The sequence below is a fragment of the Camelus ferus genome, chromosome 36 (genome assembly GCF_009834535.1).
Source record: "Camelus ferus isolate YT-003-E chromosome 36, BCGSAC_Cfer_1.0, whole genome shotgun sequence".
In the NCBI taxonomy this organism is placed as follows: Eukaryota; Metazoa; Chordata; class Mammalia; order Artiodactyla; family Camelidae; genus Camelus; species Camelus ferus.
The window spans coordinates 21,895,007-21,911,750 of record NC_045731.1 but is presented as its reverse complement, the minus strand read 5'-3'; the positions used below and the strand labels follow the sequence as shown (position 1 = coordinate 21,911,750).

Below are 16,744 nucleotides of genomic sequence, written 5' to 3'. Positions count from 1 at the left end.
CACACCGAGGTCCGTGCCCTGACACTCCGTCCTGCTAGGTCCTAACCTATGGCCCCTACACCCTCATGCCTCACCACAGGACCCCCAACATCCTGAAACTATCCCCCTCACCTCTCAGCCAGGTCAGTTCCACTCTGAGCGGGCCCCACACTCCTCAACCTATACCCCCTCACCATGGGATCCCCTTCACTCTGAGTGCACCCCTACCCTGAGCTGACTCCCTCACCCCTCACCCTGTGGTTGGGGTGGGGAAATCTGGGCTCCAGTAATGATGACTACTGCCACCAGTGGGGGATCCAGCCTAGTGTGCACCTTCATAGTTAATGTCTGAGGCTACAGGGCGAGGCAGGCTGGGCTGAAAGCGGTTCCAATTCCCGCCCTGGCACCCTGATCCCCGCACCCTGTGTCTCATCTGACCCGATGGGTCAGGGTGATCCCAGGCTGCCAGCCACTGGCCTGTGGGCCTTGGGTGGTTGATGGTCCTGATGGTGATCTGGACCCCTAGGGCGGAGGCACTGGGCACGCGGACCTTTGGGGTGGGGGAGTTCAGAGGGTGCACTTGAGCCCAGGGGTAGACAGCAGATGGTGGGCTGTGTGCATGGGGCTGTGTGCGTGGCCTGGCCTCAGCCCAGGTGGGTGCAGGGATCTTGTTCATTCACACCAGGCCAGAGGGAAGAGGGACGGGAGCTTTCAAAGCATCAAAGTTAGGAAGCCAAGGCTGGAGAGCAAAGTAGGAAGGTGCACTGTCCAGGCCACCATGGATCCCCCGCGACGCTGGTCCCTTGCATCAGGGGAGACTGGCAGTTGACTGGCCAATGAGACATCCCCTGCTGTGGTATAGTTTACAGGCAATTGAAGGGATTTTGACAGGTAATTTTAATCCAATAATTGTCACTTTCTCTGCGGGAGATCAGGTCCAAAGTCATGGGGAATCTGGCAGTGATCCTGCCTGAACTCCAGCCTGGGACAGTGGAGGACCCACCCAGGAATCATCATCTTAGCTCTCACCAAAAGTCACTGTAATAGAGAAGAACAAATCTGACTCCATATTGGATCTGTTCATTTTCCTTTAACCCTCTGCCTGTGTTTCTAGGCTTAGTCTAGCTAGCTCTGCTCCTTTTGTAAAACAATGTTGCCTTTAGCCTGAAATAAAGAGGAGAGCCTATTCTCAGGGCTCTGAACTTTAAGGATATTAACACTTTTGCACTCCTATAAAGATAACAATTTGCAGAATAGAAAAAGTTTGTTTTGTTGCAGGTTTTACAGGAACACCATGATCTGACCCACGTGGACAGCTGCAAAGGATTCCAAGAACAAAGAAATCCTACACCAACAAGTTTGCAACAACCAACCACAGCCCCTCCCCTTTTTAGTAGAAAAGGAGCCTGAAGTCTGACTTGGGGAAGATGGTTCTCCAAGTCTGCCATTATCTTGGTCTGCAGCTGTCTACGTAGACCAGGTCATAGTGCCTCTGTAAACCTCTAACAAAACAAAAGTTATTTTCTATTCTGCAACTCGTTGTCTTTATATAAGTGCAAAAGTGTTAATATCCTTAAAGATCAGAGCCTTGAAAATAGGCTTTCCTGTATATTTCAGGCTAAAGGCAACATTGTTTTACAAAATGTGCAGAGCTAGTAAGATTAAGCCTAGAAAAGAGGGCACAGGGTTAAAGCCAAAAGGACAGATCTTCTATGGAGTCAGATATTTTCTTTCTATTATAGTATATTCTAATTTTGTATTGTTTATAAGAATAAAGTTTAGCCTTTTCCCATTTTAAATTGTGCAATTTTCAGGAGCATTAAGTGCATTACAATGCTGTGAGACCAACACCACTGGTTTCAGACTATTTCCTTCCTCAAAGTAAAAGCTTGTATACAAAGCGAACCCCACATCCTACCTCCCCCAGCCCATGACAAGCCCTAATCCCCTTTCTCTCTCTATGTCTTTACCTATCCTGGAGGTTCCCTATCAATGAAATCATATAAAAGGTGGCTTTTATTATTTTTTTGTCTGCCCACATATCTTAAGTAGGGACGGGTGAATTTTTGTTTGTTTGTTTTCACGTGAATTAGCATTTTTGTATTTGGAGAGGAAAACCAGCTGGATTAAAGATGAGACGTACCAAATGAATCCCTTTTAGTAACTGGCATAATCTCGGGGTAGGCACTGCTGTTCTAACTGTGAAACCAGAGCCAGAAGGGAGATGCTTAGCTCTTCTTGTGGCAAAATAAAAGCATACAAAAACAGAAAACAAAGGCCAAGAAAGACAGATTGAAAGACAAACCACAGCCTGGAAAAACCTTTCCTCATGACCCAAGGTCGGAGAAAAGCTTCACATCCCTGTGGTCCAAAAACCTCTTGAAGCCCAGTGTTCTGAAAAGAAACAAAACACACACAGGCAGTTCCAACGAGAGGCAGTGCAGGTGGCCAGTGTCTGCTAGAGATGTTCGACCTCTCAGGTGAGGACACAGGCAGACGGACAGACTGCAGAGACAGCATTGGCCACCATCACACTGGCAGGTCTTTAGCCCGGTGACAACCAGCCCTGGTGACAACGTGAGCAGGCAGAGGCCCCAGGAGGTCCCCTGGAGGGAAGAGCAAATGGACGCTCCTCTCCGGCAGAACAAGGTGCAGGATACATCAAAGTGCCACAGGGGCATCCCTTCCCTAGCAGTGCTGGTCCTTAGAGCAGATCCCACCAAAGTTCTTGCACAATTTTCAAAGATAATTTTTCTTCAGTAACATGAATTCAAAATAATCAATATGTCATCAAGGGATTTTCAGAAGTGACCTGCCCTGGGCCCGAAAAATACACACACATAAGTACACACATATACACATAAATATATACACACATACATACAGGAAAAGAGACAGACAGACTGAAACACAGAGAAGCAGGGGGAGACAGAGAAACAGAGAGAGAGACAAGACAGAGAGAGAGGCACTGAGAGACAGAGACAGAGAGAAGGAACACTGGAGCTGGTAATGAGTGGAACTCACGCACATTTTCACAAGTCAGTCTACATGTCAGAACCTGGTCCCAAAGTCCATCCACCCTCCAGGGGAGGGTGTGGGGATCACACAATGGCGTGGGAACAGAAGGCAAAAAATAGGAAGCCATTGTGGGGCAGCCCACCACAGAGGCCGAGATGAGACACTGGACCTGTATGTCAACATGACAGAATGACCTAGGATGTTGTATGCCAGAGCGGACGATGTCAGAGTTGTATTTAATTTCAGTCTCATGACTGGGAGCTGGGAAGCAAGCAGCAAGGAAAGTGACTTTCTCCAGACCCCAGGGCAGACCCCGGCCTGTGTGGCATGTGCTCTGTTCTCTGCCAGCCCTCTGTGGGGTCCTTCCTTTGCTGAGTCTGTGCACGAGCTCCCTGTGATGCCAGCCCATGGGGGTGACAGATGCAGTAGGTGTTTCTAGGTCTAGAGACAGGATGGCTTCTCTAGGAAGCAGGGGCCAGAATGATCCCCACTGTGCCGATGGGGGATTGGGGAGACCCTGAGAGGCACGTGGCTTGTCCAGGGTGATAGCACTGCTGAGTGGGGAGAGCCAGGTCTGAACCCAGCTGTGTCCTCAGAGCTGCGGCACTGGATGCATCCAGGCCTACCCAGGGCTATGGGGGATGGTGAGTTGGTGTCACTGTGTGTGAACATGCCAAGAAGTGAGAAATGAGAGATCGGCAGCCCAGAAAGGCCCTTGGGGAGCTTTGTGTCAAGAGGAAGCTTGGATAAGTGGACCCCAGGAAGTGACCTAACTTCCCTGGCAATAGAGCCCAACAGAACTTGGAACTGCAGTCACCAGGCACCCACTCTGTAGAGGTCCCTACTCAGCTCACCTGGTTGGAGAGAGAGGCATATTCTGCTGCATCCCAATATCCCGAGGCCGCAGCCCCCGGAAAGCCAGCAGCGACGGGCTGTACCAACGCTGCCTTCGCTGGGTCAGGTCTCACCCAAGGCGCCTCTGGCCTTTTGGCCAGAGAGACCCAAAGGTAACACAGGGAGGCCCAGGGCAGGCCCGCCCAGGCCAGGCCACCACTCAGATCCCACCCAGGTAGAACCATGGCCCCTTCCTGGCTGGTGGAGGTGGAGCAGTCATGTTGGGGATGGGTTTCTGCCTCAAGCAAGAGCAGGTCAGAGGCCTAGGGGGCCGGTCACATCCCCAGCCCAGGTCAAAGCTGGCTGGCTGGGATGTGGAGAGCCGGGGAAGGGTCCTGCTGCCCGAGGTGGAGCCCATGCTCTCTGGGTATGTCTTTTCCCTCCCGGGTGTCTGAGCTGAACAAGGTCCCAGTCTGATCTGGCAGCAGAGGGTCGAGTGGACAGAATCAGGAGTGTTCCTGGCCGGGCAGGGCTCTGAGACTTCCAGGCCGGGTCAGCTGCTGGTCACTGTCATTGCAGAGCCAGATACCACATACTGAACAGAAGCTGATGAATAAGAACACCAACGCTCCCTCCCCAAGTGAAGGGCTGATGTGCCACTATTCTGAGGGCCAGAGCAGGCTCCAGGTGGGTCTGGATAATGAGGGGTCACCACCACCATGGCCCAGAAATCAGTGGGGCAAGCCACCGACCCAGACATCACCCAGGGTTCTCCCCAGGGACCTGCCCAGGGCTGACGGGCAGCTCAGCACACCCAGCTCTGACCTGGAGCACCGTGCCCAACTCGCTGCAATTCAGGTGGAGGACCAGGAGCCCCCGAAGCAGAGCCCAAAGGTCAGAAAGGCAGGGCTGGTGCATGTGTGCAGGTGAGGGAGGGGCGAGGGCTGGGCCACACAGGGAGGTGTCCCCAGAGGCTACTGTTGGGACCAGAGCAAAGAATGGCCTCAGACCACCTGTCTGGAAAAATTCAGTCACAGAACACATCCTGTGGGCACTTTCTGGGTGGGAGCTGTCTGGAAAGCTCTGGGAAGATTTCTGTCTTTCAAGAGGCACATGGAAAAGGAGGCAGGTGGATAAATTTTTCCTCTCCCACAGCATAATCTCTTCCACAAGACTTAAAACTCTCTCCACATCCAATAGTTACAGAGGAGGCAGGGGCAGGGGAAGATGTCAGAGACCAAAAAAAGGACGATCTGGATCCAGCAGGAGACCCCGAGCTCCCTCCTGCCACTCCTGCAGCTCCTCCTGAACCTGCATCTGCACCTGGACTGCTGGGCAACGGAGAACCAGTTCAGGCATCACCACCCCCTGGGGCAGAGCCCCCTCTGCACCCACCCACACCTTCTTCTCCAAAATGTACTCCAAAATCCCACCGTCAGTCCCCTCCCCCCCAAACTTGACGTCCCTTCCGCTGGAGATGTTTTTGTTTGGTTTTCTTTAGTTTCCTTTGTTTGTTTCACATCATTTATGGCATCCTTTATTTTTCTTTTTAGAGTTTCATGTAATAAAATATAGACTTTTCCCCTTTTAAATTGTGCAATTCAGGAGCATTAGGGGCATTCACAATGTTGTGCGACCATCACTACCATCTAGTTTCACACTATTTCTTTCCTCAAAGTGAAACCATGGATCCAGAGAGCGCACTCCCCTCCCTCCTCACCCAGCCCCTGACAACCCCAAGTCTTCTTTCTCTCTGCGTGTCTTTACCTCTCCTGGGTGTTCCATTTCAATGAAACTTTAAGAAAGTGTGCTTTTTGTGCCTGCCTACTTGTTTTCAGCTGGGGCTGGTGATTTTTTTGTTTTCACTTGAAACAGCATTTTTATTATTTTAAGGGGATATCCAGGGGGATTAAAGATGTGATGTACAAAATGAAGCCCTTTTAGTAACTCTGTGCATAATCTCAGGGTAGATACTTCTATTCCCCCTGTGACACCAGAGCCAGAAGACAGAAGGGAGATGCTTAGCTCTTCCTGTGGCAAAAACAAAACCAAGCAAATCAAAAAACTTAGCAAAAGCCCAGAAAAACTGCTTGAAAGACAAACCACATCCTGGAAAAAGCATTCCTCATAACCCAAAGTTGGAGAAAGTTTTCCCATCCCTGTAGTCCAAAAATCTTTCAAAACCCAGTGTTCTAAACAGAAACAGAACAGACATGGTCAGTTCCAATGAGAGGCAATGCAGGTGGCCAGTGTGTGTTAGAGATGCTTGACCTCTCAGGTGAGAACACAGGCAGACGGAAACACTGCAGAGACAGCACCGGTCACCATAACACTGGCGGGTCTTTAGTCAGGTGACAACCAGCCCTGGTGACAATGTAAGCAGGCAGAGGCTCCAGCAGATCCCCTGGAGGGAAGAGTGAAGGGACGCTCCTCTTCAGGAGAACAGGGTGCAGGACGCATCAAAGGGCCACAGATGCATCTCTTCCCCAGAAGTTCTGATCCTTACAGTTCATCCCACTAAAATCCTTACACACCTATTCAAAGATGCCTTTTCAAGGGTGTTCATCACAGCACTGGTTGAAACAGTCGGAATTAAAGCAACACTAATGTTGATGGAGAGGGGATGGGGTCCACTCGTTCTGGTTCATGTGGATGAATGAATGCTGTGCAGTTGGAAAAGTGGGTGCCTGGTCTCAACCCAATGTCAAGGGAGGCCTCAGGGTGGAAGTATGCAGACCCACTGTCTGCATCCAGGGTCCCATCTGCACTACCACATATGTGTGAAATCAATATAGATGTAAATTGATCTGATTGTGAGTGTGTGAGAGACAGAGATGGAGAAGAGACATACTGAGAGACACAGAGACTGAGACATAAGCACCAAATCATTCATGACAGTCACCTCTGTGGGTGGGAATTACAAATCTCTTCTCTTTTAGGCAATATTTCAATTTTTTGTACTGTGTCTGTATTACTCTACTAATTCTAAAAGGATTAAAATCCTATGTTAATGTGACCCATTCATTGCTCATCTATGGAGTAATTAAAGTACACTAATCCTATTTTTAAAAGAATTTAAAGCCTTCTCAGGACTCAGTTCCATGTCAGCTCCGTGGCAGCAGAGGTTCTCCAGGAGGTCGTGTCTCTTCTGAATCAGCATCCAATAGAGGTGAGGAAGAAGTACCAGACTTGGACACTGAAGACTACAATAGATGAGAGATTCTGTCAAGAGAAATTAAGACCTACATTCACAGAGAATAATCCCATATTCATGGAGCAGAAGGCTTCATTCTACTAAGATGACAGTAGTCCATGAATAGATCTAAGGATTCAAAGTATGCCTACCCAAATCCCAGGTGGTGTTTTGCAGGAATTGACAATCAATCTAAAATTCACGTGGAAAATCCAGGGGCTCAGAATACATGAGTGAATCTTGAAAAAGAATAACAAAGTTCGAGGAATGGAAAGTCAGATGGAACCCACGGTTAATACAAAAGCACTTTAGCTGAAGATACCTGAGATTCAATAGATGTAGAAGAAAACCTGTCATGGAAGCCAATTCTCTCCTCTCCCTTTGCCCTATTAAGTTAGGTTGATAAAAAAGCCTTTAACTTTCACCATTTAACATGGTAGTTACTTTTCTGGTTGGCTCCTGCGTGTGTATAAATAAACCGTTTCTCTCGTTCATCTCCTCTTTACTTCTGTGGGCTCTTTGGGAGGGACTCTGGATGATGGGGACCTGCTCTTTTCTCACCTTCTTTAGTGATATCTTTTGTCCATGGTGAAGTGATTAAAAAAAGAAAAGTCTCATTGGTTTTGGGTCAGATTTGGAACATGTATACCTTTGGAGACCCCCTGGAGGAACAAGGGGGTTCAATACTGCTGGGAGAATTTACTGGTTGTCTTGTCCAAATGCCTAACAAGACGCTATTTGCAAGGTTTTTTTTTTTTTTTTAAAGATTCTTACCCTAAAACAAATACCCTATCTAAACCTCTTGGATGATCAAATAGAAAGAAAAAAGGAGAATCATGTCTGGCCTAAGAACACTTCCTTAACTAAAACGGAAGGACAGAATCAGATTCAGAGCAAAAATTAAAATCCATTTATACCATCAACCCTCCCACTCTTTTGTACACTGTCCTCATGTAATCTGCCAGATGGCGCCCTGGAGAAGGCCCTTTGCCCGGAACTCGTGCTCATTTTCAGAGCTCGGCCAAGCGGGAGGTTGGTCCCCAGGGCCTGAGAGGGGCTACTTGTGAAATCTTCTCTGCTGAGACCCCGTGGACTGAAGGGAACTGTGTGCTCTGAGTGAGAGAGAGCACACCGAGCCTCTGTGTAGGCATCTCTGAGATCATTCCAAAGGCACACAGCTCTAACTGTGGACACGGGAATTTTTGATAGGCATCTTAGTTGGAAATCTCCTCCTGGATAGAAAGAAGCAGATTCAAGATGTTGCAATTGGATGGGCAGGTCGGCCTCTCGAATTTGTCGATGAGGAAGACACGCAATTCTCTGCAGAAGTAGGAACACCCATCCCTGCTCTGCTGACTTCATCTACAGAGAAACAGAGACGCGGCTCTAGGGGGAATTAAACACCCACCAACCCTTCTTACCGACGTCAACGTCCCCACTTTATTCTCCTGTCAGGTCTCTGCACAAAAACTGTGGCTCAGCCCCAAATATCACATACCCATCACCCTGAACCACTCTGTGTCTGTGTCCAACTCGAGCATTAAGGCCTGTGACCGTTACTGTCAAATCGTGTCCCCATTTCAGCCCGTCTCCCGCCATCATCCCAGCCCAACCTCGGTGTCTCTCTCCAGGTCAGCAGCACTCTTCCCAGTGCCTTCCCATCAGCTTACCTTGCCCTGCTTCCATTGCTTATTCCCCATATGTTACCCACAGCGGTCTTATTAAAGTATGAATCAGATCAAGTTGTTCTGCTTTGCAAAATACTCTCGTGATTTTCCGTTGTATTCAGAAGGATATCCGGAGTCCCTACCAAGGCCCTGTGTGATCCGGTCCCTCACCCGTCTCTGCAGCCTCAGGTCTCACCGTTCTGCTCCAGCCCATCTTCACCGCCCAGATGGTCCCCACTGGGACAGCTGTGTTTGTAACTCCAAGTCTCGTACTTACACTTCTCCCGGCCTGGGAGGCTTTTCTTGTCTGTTACCTACGTGGCTTATTCTTTTGCTTCATTCAGGACTTTGTTCAAATTATTTTACCCTCAGAGAGGACTTATCTGACCACATTATTTAAAATAGCACACACATATTTCTTATTCAATCATTTTCTCTCCTAATAAGTTTTATGTTTCTTTGTGGCAATTATTAGCACCTGGCAGTACATAATATATTTATTTGCTTACTGGCTTATTGTCTATCTTTCTTACTAGACTTATATTCATGGAACCACAAATAACTGTTTTAACCAGTAACTTTCATACCACCTTTAAATGAATTCTTTTATAAGGTGAGAATTTCAGAGGTTTCCATGGGTTGCTTAGGGGAAAAAAGAGAAAGGATTCAGGTTGAACTAGGTTATTAAGGACCTGGGAGTTGGTTATTTATTTTATTCATTAGTAGTGTGTATCTGTTAATCCCAAACTCCTAATCTAGCAAAAGACTGAGCTGATTACTATGTAAAAAATGTTTTTTTCTTTTAAAGTTGGATTGTTTGAGATCTCTTTTCTTCTTTGTTCTTTTTCTTTTTTTAAACAGAATTTTCCTTATTATTTTTTTACATTGAGGTACTGGGAATTGAACCCAGCACGTACTCTACCCCTTGAACTATACCCTCCCCTCCAAAGACAATTATTTTTATACTTTGACAATACCATACTGAATTAAAATTTTTTACTCCATTTTCCCTTCAGAGAGTTTATAACGGAGGGAGAGAGAGTCAGAGGAAGCCCTGGGCCATCCCTTCATTCTCAGCGGGGTACTACACGGCAGAGGAGCTAGGCTGTCGCCAGGCCCAGCTCACCTTTCTGCTCTGAGGGCCGACTCAGGCCACTTCTCTAAACAGAGACGTGTTAGAAGCAGCATAAAGCCAATTAGCGAGTAACAATGACAAAACTGACCCACCTGCAGTTGGACATCATCTGCTCTGAAATGAACCTCTTAAAGCTCTTCTTCCTATTAGTGGATTGTTTTCAAAAATATTCCCAAGGAGATGACTCTCACTCTATTTTTCTGGATTTCTTGGGCCTTCTATGACTTTAACTGCAGGCTTGATTTTCTGCACAACGTCTGCAGGGAAGCCAGGCAGAAAACGTGAACAGATCCTGCAGGCCACGGATGACGCCCCCGGTCAAAGCATCCTTATTGTGCAGAGCCTACTTTCATGGGACCATTTTCATTACTGCTGTAATTAGTTCTCATCCAAGTGTCCCACTGAAAATGTTTATAGATGGAAGGTGGTCTGACGCAGGTGAGCAGTGGGGACGTGGGATGCAGATGGCCTACAGATTGGAAGGAGAGACGGGAAATATTTCCTCAGGCTTCAGTTTGGAAGATTTCTGATTTTCATATGGACATTAAACTGGGTCAGGCTGAAGCGCCGTTTGCTCTAAGACGGGGTGATGTACACGTATCCCTACAACTTCTAAAAAATATGTTGAAGTTGGACGTGACAGCCTAGGGGACAGACAGCTTAGAGTGACACCTCCGTTCCAGGATGCCTATGATCTTGGGCTCACAAAGAGGAAAAGAATACACATATTTTTCCTGTGTAGCTCTATGTGAAATTATTTTGACCCTTGCCGGATGGTGTAAGATCAGAGATCATGTAGTCTTTCTTACGTCGCAAAGACAACAATTCTTCTTGATGAGTCAGCAGACTGTTTCCGATGGCCCGGGGTCTGTGCCAGACATTAGCTGTCTAGACAAATACCACACAGCCCCCATCCCTCAAGGAGATCACAGTGTGTCATGGAAGAGACAAATTTAAATAGGTTTTCAAAACAATGTGTTAAGATTCACTTGGCATCATGTATACTGTATGTTCAGAGGGGCTCTTGCACTGCCTGGGGCAGGGTTCTAGAAGGTAGGGAAGGTGTCAGAGAGGAAATGCTTTCTGCACTGACATCTGAAGGATTCCAGCAAATCTGTAGACCAGGAGAGTGCGTGGTGGGGACGGGATTCTCAGCAGCTTGCGTGTCTCGTGCAGAGGTCTGGTCGTGTCTAACAGCACTTTGCAATTAGGGAAGGAAGGTCAGTGAGGCTAGAGGCTGTGAGGAACTAACGGAAGCTGAGGCTGAAAAAAAGCAGCAACTAGGTTATGAGAAGGTGTGACGTTAAATCAGGGAGCGTGGACTTCCTCACATATGCAGCGGGGAATTCTTTGGGGTTTTAAGGAGGAGAGTGACACAGATTAGTCATTAAAAGTGAGCAAAGTGGATTGTTCACTCTAAAGAACAGCACTGGGGAGACTAGCAAGGGGTGGGAATTAATGCAGTGGGGAGCGAGGGGCGGGGACTTAGTTGGGGGATATTAAGGAATAGAATTGTAGTACTGACGGGGGTGAGGGAGTGGAAAAGTAAAGGAAAACTCCCAGATGTATGGCACGGAAAACAGATGGGATAGTGATGCCATTGTTTGAAGAAGTAAACCTACTTCTGAGCGAGTGTAAATTCAAACACACAGAGCTTGAGATTTTTATGGGCTAATCAAGTGGGAATGTCTACTTGTCAATTATAAGTATATTTCTGGGACTGAACTGAGATGTCCTTGCTGGAAAAGATTTGACAGTTAATCAGTGGACAGAGAGCAGTTGAAGCCACGGGAATAAATGCCACCCACTGACATTTTATCAAAGAAAAGGGAAGGAGGGCACTTCTGGTTCAGAAAATATGGCAGACCGGAAACTTGAAGACCCACTCACTAAAGACACATAAAAACGTAGGACACAATGCCGCCAATCTTTTATTTATTTATTTTTTTTTTACAGGCACCTTTATTGTGGTATGATTCCTGTAAAGTAAATTACACATATTTCACATGTACTATTTGATGAATTTGATAGATGTCTACACCCAGAAAACCATCACCACAATCAAGATAGCTAACATTTCCATAACTCCCCAAGAGGGACACTTTTCCAATTCCCATATTTATCCCTTCCCATCCCCTTCTCTCCCTGGTAACCGTAAGTTTGTTTCTCTATGTCTGTGGGTCTGTTTCTCTTTTGTAGTTAAGTTCATTTGTGTCTTTTTTGATTCCACATATAAGTGAATCATATGGCATTTTTCTCTTTTTCTGGCTTACTTCACTTAGAATGACTATCTCTACGTCCATCCATGTTGCTGCAAATGGCATTATTTTGTTCTTTTTAATGGCTGAGTAGTATACCTTTGTATAAATATACTACTACTCTTTATCCAGTCAGCTGTCGATGGACACTTGGGTTGTTGCCATGTCCTGGCTATTATAAATAGTGCTGCTGTGAGCATTGAGGTGCATGTGACTTTTTGAATTAGAGTTTTCTTCTGACATATGCCCGGGAGTGGGAAGGCTGGATCATGAGTTAAGTCTATTTTCAGCTTTTAAAGGAAATTCCACACTGTCTTCTCTAGTGAAAATGCAGCCCATTTTGTGAAAGCAGAGCCATGCTCAGAAAGTAACGGGTATTTCTAGGGGCCAGACATGAAGCGCAGTGAGTGTGGCCTGTTCAAGAATCAGAGGGCAGTCTGCCAGGGCTGGAGGAGAGTGACAAGGGAAGTGTGGTACAGGTAGGATTCAGACCACGTGGGGACCTGACAGGCTGGGATAAGGAGCCTGGACTTCCAGTCATCCCTTGGTAACCATGGGGCACTGGTTCCAGGACTCCCCCCAGACGTCAACATCCATGGATGCTGACGCCTCTTGTATAAAATGGCATAGGACTTGCATGGAACTTATGTGCACCCTCCCATGTACATATATATATATATATACAAACATTTTTTATTGAGTTATAGTCATTTAACAATGTTGCATCAAATTCCAGCTAGAGCACAAGTTTTTCAGTTATACATGAATATACACGTACATTCGTTGTCACATTCTCTTTTGCTGTGTCCTCCTGTGCACTTTAAATCATCTCTAGATTACTCATGGTATCTAATACAACATGAATGCTATGTAAGTAGTTGTCAGTGTATGGCAAATTCAAGTGTTGCTTTTTGAAACTTTCTGTTTTTCCACGAATATTTTCAAACCACTGTTAGTTGAATCTGCTGGATAGGGAGCCCCTAGATATGGAGAACCCCCAAGCTCTTCCTTTCCACCTCCTAAATTTCCACTGCAAGCACTGAAGGGGTCCAAACATAGAAGAGCGCCATCTACCTGCTGGAAACGCTGAGGAATTCCTTCAGCTTATGTAGCAGCAGGAGAGAAGGTATAGGGACAACTAGTGGGAAAGGAGGGCCTGCCTGGAGAGGAAGGAGGAAGGACCGCAGTGGAAGCCAGCTCGCACCCTTACTGGAGCTAGCTGATAGCAGTGAGGGACGCCGAGGAACTGGAGACACGTCACGTGGGGGGCGATCCTGGCCACCATGTGCAGGGTTCACATAGCTGGGACCCAGTTTGCAAGATCAAAATAACAAGGGGGGAGAGGGGCTGCCTCAGCCCCGGGATCCTGACAACGGCCACAGCGCCGTGACCCCAGCTAATGCGGCTCCCCTAGTAAGCCAGAAAAAGGAAACTCTGAGCCAAGATATTGCAGATTCCACCGCAGCCACACGGATAACTAGATCTCTAAGCTGACAAAATGTAACCACTGGAAACAGGAATCTTTCCTTTTCTCTTCATTTGGACCTTTGGACAGGGAGCCACAATCTCGGATGGGAACCATCTTTAATCCAATAGAGAGCTCACTTTTTCAGGAATAAGCATGGAGAAAAAGAGTGGGGTGATGGTTTAAAGCGGAAGTCAAAGTGGAAGCCCATCTGAGAAATGGTAAAAACATGCATCTCAATGAATCCGAGTTATGGCGAAAAGAAGGAGGAAGGTTAAGGAAATCTCTATCCAGCAGACAAGACTAGCCAGTCATAAAAAGACAGCACTTTAAATCAAGAAAACTGTTTTTGTTTTTTGGTGATGAAAAACAATGCCATAATTTAAAACAAGGCTTGGGCCATCAACAACACCCTGAGAGTTGTTGAGGAGGAGAACATAAAGCTGCATATAGACATGAATGGTTTCCAAGTCCACCGCTCGGAAAAACTTAGCCAATCATGTGTCCAGTTGATTTGAAAATCCCGATAAGTAAATAACTCAAAAGTGGGAAAGACATGGTATTAAATAGTGATAGTGAGCAATGAAATCCAAGAAGTTTATACCTATATTTTCATTGTTAATATAACAAACTGAAAGCAACTGTCAAAAAGTAGTAACTGGAGGACACTACACACACACACACACACACACAAACGCACACACACACAATCTGGAACAGCAGAGAGGTAAAATATGCTAAATTTATCATTATTGTGGAACAGGATCTAATAATTATTTCATTTTTGATAGTGTTATAGGAATACTGGTCCAATTACATAGAAAGTTATGAACTTAGAGATGATTTATAAAAATTTAGAGAGAATTTTCATTAAAAGGCAATATAGCTTCCAAATCATTGAAGAGAAAATTAACAATAAAAAAATTAATCAATCCAGCTAATATGGAGTAACAGAGACCATATTTACCATCCTAAATTAAACCACAAAATGGATACAATATATGAAGCAATGATTTTTAAGAGAGGTGAAAACGATCATCCACTAGGACCCTGTCCTGCCACCCCCATAACAAGGCTGCTAGGCCTCCTACTGCCATCACCAATAATGTCCACCAAGAGGCGACATTTCCTTCCTCTGCTCCTACTGCAGAGCCAGTCCTGAGCAGTCCTTTTCCAGGTTTTGGCAGGCAGCTCCCAGAAGTGCTCTCTTGGGCCTTGGTCCCTTTTGGCCACCAGCAAAGGGATCAAGGATGAGCAGTAAGCCTCCTTACTCATCCAAGACCTAGGAACCTATCTGATTTCTGAGCAGGGCTTCACTCTTGTCTGCTGTCTGGTACTCTCTGCCCGGCTTCCCGAGTCCCCGGATTGGGCAGCCTGCACGCTGGCCACAGCCCATCAAAATCTGTTCCCCCGCCATGAGGCCACGCGTGATCGTGAGCAGGGCTCCAGGCCTCTGGAGCAGCGTGGCTTGGACTGCGTCCTGGCCCTGGGCGCGCGAGTTCCATGCCCTTGGTTGAGTCAGTTAACATCTCTAAGCTAAGTTTCCTCATCAGTAAAATGAAGACATATCAATATGGTAAAAAAAATCAGAATCGGGGGGGAATAAATTTCTGATGACTGAAGATTTTTTAAATTTTGAATTATACAGCAAAAGACATCATACAAATTTTACTACTTCAGAATTCTAAAGGACAGCTTCTACTGTTAAAACTAATGCATGAACGTACACACAAACACACGTGCAGACACACTGACTCTGATCCACATACATCCCTACACACACACGTACATGGACTCATGTACCACACACACACATAGCATGCACACAACCACATACATCCCCAGGGGCGCCTGCGCACAGCCACACACACACTCACAGTCATGTACCACACAATTCCCCAGGTGCGTTCGTGCGCACACACACGTCATACCCACCTTTGGCATTATTCTAAATCAATTTACAATTGAGGGTCTCAGTGTCCATTGTTTTATCCTCTCAGAAGATCCTGACTTCGGAGCGTGAAGCAGAAGCCCTTCGTCGCTGGAGACGGTCTTTGCCACTTACAGTCTCAGTAGAGCCAACATAAATGCTCTGGACCTTTGGAAGTGCAGTTCCAGAGCATACCTGGGAGCTCACATCCTATATATCTAAACATTTTAAGTGCAGTAGGTTCTAAAGTCCTGCCTTTACAAATATATATTTATTATAAGCGGGAAGGCCAGGTTCAAAATTAGAATTCCCAGACTCAGGGGAGTCCTGCAAAGAAAGTGAGCGTGTGGGGAGAGCTGATTCCCAGACTCTGATCACTAGCCTGACCCTTTTCTTCCCAATGCTGGGTCCATCCCTTGCCATAAGGGGCCTTGGATGTGCACAGGGGGACACTCAGATTTCACGTCCGGGCTCTGCCTATAACCTCCATGCAAACAGCTGCCCTTTAGTCTCTCTGTGAGTCCTGGGTATCTGAAATCCGGGGAGAGCCGGTGCAGGCACTAGAAATGGGTCAGGGGCTGCTGAGGCAGGGCATTCGGGGTCCTGGGTTCCTAGAGCACGGGGTGGAGCCAATGACCATGTCCCCTTGGCCCTGCTGACGCCACCCGATGGAGGGCGTGGCCAGAGGAAGTGTCAGGGCCAGGGGGACACTCTGCAGTGCAGGACCGAGGGCAGCGTGTCCCCTTGCCAGGGTCTAAGGCGAGAAGCCCTAAGGAAAGGTCTGAGGAGGCTGTAATGTATCATCATTCCCATTAATTAAAAAAAAACAAAAGCTTACCACAGGCGTGCGTGGGAAGGGTTTTGTTCTAACAAGGGAATGCACTTGCCAAGGTCTGGCCATAGAGGGCTGGTGGGCTTGCCAGGTTGACGAGGAACCGAGAGGCCGTTACTCTCCACTGGGTCTAAACACTGCCTGAATTCCTCCAGGTGACACTTAAATGCAGTGAGACATGGAACCCTCTCAAGTTGTTAAAATATTCATGGTGAGCCATGCAACTCTCTCCTCATTCTTGGCTACGAAAGCACGATAAACACAGGTGGGAATCTCATCAGCCTGTTGGTTGGTTCACTGTCCATCTGGTGCCCCCTCTTGTAGGAGGCTTTATCACATCACCCAGGGCTGATCCATCTCACGATCACAGCTGATTTTCTGCAGGTGGCATCACTTGCTGGTGACACGAAGGAGACATGTTAGCCACCTCCCA

At 47.0% G+C, this 16,744-nt stretch overlaps 2 protein-coding genes across 3 annotated transcripts in view; one reads left to right on the top strand and one right to left on the bottom strand.

Moving 5' to 3' along the window:
• LOC116661728 (anoctamin-6-like) overlaps positions 1–16,744 on the top strand; it is a 408,020-nt gene that overhangs the window by 304,783 nt on the left and 86,493 nt on the right. The gene's annotated exons all lie outside the window — the stretch shown is intronic.
• LOC116661736 (GDP-fucose protein O-fucosyltransferase 2-like) overlaps positions 1–16,744 on the bottom strand; it is a 97,651-nt gene that overhangs the window by 72,422 nt on the left and 8,485 nt on the right. The window contains exon 4 of one of the 2 annotated variants that reach the window (XR_004317653.1): positions 16,694–16,708. The exons of the other annotated variant lie outside the window; for it this stretch is intronic. The gene's annotated coding sequence lies outside the window, so the exon portion shown is untranslated. Of the gene's footprint in view, positions 1–16,693; positions 16,709–16,744 lie in introns of those variants that run through there. 2 annotated transcript variants of the gene reach the window in all.